We start from the raw sequence: 3,899 nt of genomic DNA, 5'->3' as shown, positions 1-3,899 counted from the left end.
ACTGCCTTGGCTGCCTGGTCAGCCTTTCGATTACCTCTAGCTACCGGGTTATCAGTTTTCTGGTGCCCTTGGCAGTGGATAATGGCCAGCTTGGCAGGAAGCCATAAGGCTGTAAGCAGGTCAAGTATCTCCTGCTTATTTTTTATAGTCCGTCCTTCTGCCATCAGTAACCCCCTCTCCTGATAAGTTGCCCCATGAATATGAGCTGTGGCAAATGCATAATGGCTGTCTGTGTAGATGTTAAGCCGTTTTCCAGCTCCCAGCGTTAGTGCCTTGGTAAGGGCGACGAGCTCTGCTCGCTGGGCTGACGTTCTGGAGGGTAGAGCCTCTGCCCATACAGTGTCCGTTTTGGTGACCACCGCTGCACCCGCATACCTGTGTCCATCCTGCACGAAGCTGCTGCCATCAGTGAACCAAGTAGCCTCGGCATCGGGGAGGGGCCGGTCGGTCAGGTCCATCTGGAATCCATGTACTCGTTCAAGGATCCCCGCACAGTCATGTAGTGGAGCATCTAGTTCGGGGTCAGGCAGCAGGGTTGCAGGATTGAGGGCCGCACTGGGATGGAACCGCACCCGTGGAGGGTTGAGTACGAGGCTCTGGTAATGAGTCATACATGTGTTGCTCATCCATCTGTCAGGAGGCTGTTTCAGGACCCCTTCAATGGCGTGTGGGGTCGTGATCCAGATCTCCTGTCCTAGGGTCAGTTTGTCTGCCTCCTTGACTAGGAGTGCTGTCGCCGCAATAATTCTTAGGCATCGCGGCCAGCCGGCAGCCACTGGGTCTAGCTTCTTGGACAGGTAAGCCACCAGGCGGTTCCAGGGGCCTAAGGCTTGAGTTAGAACCCCTTTTGCTATTCCCTTGTGTTCGTCTACAAAGAGGTGGAAGGGCCTCGTAATGTCTGGTAGGCCCAGGGCTGGGGCACTTAGGAGGGCCTTTTTTAACTGATTAAAGGCAGTTTCTTCTTTTTCAGTCCATTTAAATGTTTCCCCCTCTTTGGTAGCTTCATATAGAGGCCTGGTGATCTCAGCAAAACCCGGAACCCAGAGGTGGCAGTAGCCGGCCGATCCTAGGAATTCCCTCACTTCTCTTCGGGAGGTGAGAGTAGGGATCTTTAGGACGGTTTCTTTTCTGGCATCTGATAACCACCGCTGTCCGCCCTCCAGGATATATCCCAGGTAACTTACCCTCTCCCTGCATATCTGAGCCTTCTTCGCGGATGCCCGGTACCCTAAGGCCCCCAGGGTAGCCAGCAGGTCCTGGGTCCCTCGCTCGCAGTCCTTGGCCGTGTCGGCAGCAATCAGGATGTCATCTACGTACTGTAGGAGGGCGAGGCCAGGGTGCTCCCTTCTGTACTCACCCAGGTCCTCGTGTAGTGCCTCGTCGAAGATGGTGGGTGAATTTTTGAATCCCTGAGGCAGCCGTGTCCAGGTGAGTTGCCCGCTGTAGCCCTCCTCCAGATCATGCCACTCGAAGGTGAACAAGGTGTTGGCTTTGGGGTGCCAGCGGCAGACTGAAGAAGGCGTCCTTTAAATCTAGTACAGTATACCAGACCCTGGAGGGCGCCAAGGAGCTCAAGAGAGTATATGGGTTGGGAACAGTTGGGTGTATGTCCGTGACCTCTTATTTACTTCCCCGAGGTCTTGTACCGGTCGGTAGTCATTTGTGTGAGGCTTTTTGACTGGAAGTAAGGGGGTGTTCCAGGCAGACTGGCAAGGAACTAGTACCCCTAGGCTTCATAGTCTCTGGATGTGTGGCTGGATCCCCTTCCGGGCCTCCTGAGACATGGGGTATTGTTTGATCCTTACCGGACTCTCTCCTGGCTTGAGCTCTACCAGGACTGGGGTCCTATGAGCGGCTAGTCCCATCCCCCCCCCCCATCTCTGCCCAAACCGAGGGGAATTCTTGTAGCCATCTGTCTATATTATCTTCTCTCGGGAGCACCTCCTGGTGGAGGCGGTATTCATCCTCTAGTTTTATGGTCAGGACCTGGATGGGGTGGCCCTTGCCATCGGTGACCTGAGGCCCCCCTTGTCTGAAAGTTATCTGAGCTCCAATCTTGGTCAGTAAGTCCCGTCCTAACAGCGGGTAGGGGCATTCTGGTATTACCATAAAGGAGTGGGATACCCGGCCCGTTCCCAAATCTACTGTTCTTCGGGTAGTCCATGAATACTGGCTCATACCAGTTGCCCCTTGTACCCAGGACTTCTTGCTGGCTAGTTTTCCTTGTGGGGTGCGGAGGACCGAATGTTGTGCTCCAGTGTCGATGAGGAAGTCAACAGGGGTCCCCTCCACTTTAAGAGTTACCCTGGGTTAGGGGAGAGGGTCCGAACCCCGACTCCCCTAATCACTTAGTTCATCTAGCTCTAGGACTTTTACTCGATCAGTCTTGCTTCCCTTCCCACCGGCCCTTTTTGGACAATCTCGGGCCCAATGCCCTATCTCCTTGCAGTATGCGCACTGATCTTTCTGCAGCCTCCGCTTCCACCCCTTGGTGGTTCCTTTACCTCCTCTTGAGTCGCCCACCAGCTGCCAGAGATGGCGGTCTCATTCCTCGGGGGAATCAGCAGTGGTAGCTAGTAGTATTCTGGCCAGGTCTCGAGTCTGCTTACTGCTGGCAGCCGCCATGGCGCGAGCCTGCTTGTCCTCAGGAGGCTCCCGGTTATTATATACCTTTTCGGCTACCACCAGTAAGTCCTGCAGACTTTTTTCTCCTAGTCTATCTATTTTCTGTAATTTTCTCCTAATGTCTATGGCCGATTGGTTTACAAAGGCCATAATAACAGCTGCCTTGCTTTCCGGAGCCTCTGGATCCATGGGGGTATAGGTATGGAATGCCTCCATGATCCGTTCTAAAAAGGCAGCTGGAGATTCATCTTTTCCCTGTTGTACATTTCCTACCTTGGCCAAATTGGTTGGCTTTCTAGCAGCCATTCGGAGACCCCCCATTAGAGTCTGGCAGTAGACACGGAGCCTCTCCTTACCTTCTGCCATGTTGAAATCCCACTGGGGCCAAGTTAAGGGGAAGGAGGCATCTATCTGAGCCTGGTTGGTGGTGGGATTCCCGTCTGCACCCGGAACTAGTTTTCAGGCCTCATTGAGGATTCTTTCTCTTTCTTCAGTCGTGAACAGGACCTGCAAAAGCTGCTGGCAATTGTCCCACATGGGCTGATGGGTAAAAAGAATAGAGTCTAATAAATCAATAAGCCCTGCTGGTTTCTCAGAAAACTTAGGCTTCTGAGCTTTCCAATTATAGAGGTCACTAGTGGCAAAAGGCCAATAGTGATGGGGCTGATTCCCCTCCACGTCTGGGGGTCCGGTGGCTTGCAGGGGCAGAATAGTGGAGTCGGTGGCGGAGGCGGATTGCTCCCTCTGAGCCCTTTATCTGGTAAAGGGCGGGCTTCCCACTGGAGCGTTTCCACCTCCCGCTCTCGGAACAGCGTCTGCCTCCCCCCCGGAAGGGGGAGGATGGAGTTCTTCTGGCATCCTAGGGGGGTTATACGGGGGAGGAAAAATTAATTCTTCTTCAGTTCCCCCTTGTAGGACAGGGTAGAGGGGTGCTGAGGCTGGGTAAGACTTTTCTTGTTCTCCTTCTTCTCTGTCCCCTGTAAAGCAAGAATGGGTTTTGGCTCCAGAGGGCGTGGGGCTAGGAAGGGCTTAAACCAAGAGGGTGGGCCTTCTACAAGGTCCTGACAAGTGATAATGTAAGGGAGCCGATCAGGAAGGCCCATCTTAGGCCGAGAGATGATACCCCTGACTCGGTGGATGGTAGGGAGTTCAAAGGTTCCCTCTGGTGGCCATCCGACATTGAAAGCCGGCCACTCGCTAGAACAAAAAACCTGCCACTGACCCTTTCGGACTTCCACACTGAGGTTGTTAGCTCTTTGGCTGACATCCTTAAA

At 53.7% G+C, this 3,899-nt stretch overlaps 1 pseudogene; it reads right to left on the bottom strand.

Annotated features, from left to right (window-relative positions):
• Positions 1-265: 265 nt before the first annotated feature.
• LOC122229373 lies at positions 266-3,330 on the bottom strand (annotated as a pseudogene).
• Positions 3,331-3,899: the final 569 nt, after the last annotated feature.

Source organism: Panthera leo, chromosome C2, assembly GCF_018350215.1.
Source record: "Panthera leo isolate Ple1 chromosome C2, P.leo_Ple1_pat1.1, whole genome shotgun sequence".
In the NCBI taxonomy this organism is placed as follows: domain Eukaryota; kingdom Metazoa; phylum Chordata; class Mammalia; order Carnivora; family Felidae; genus Panthera; species Panthera leo.
The sequence above is the reverse complement of the archived record's forward strand: the minus strand, read 5'-3'. Positions and strand labels throughout refer to the sequence as shown.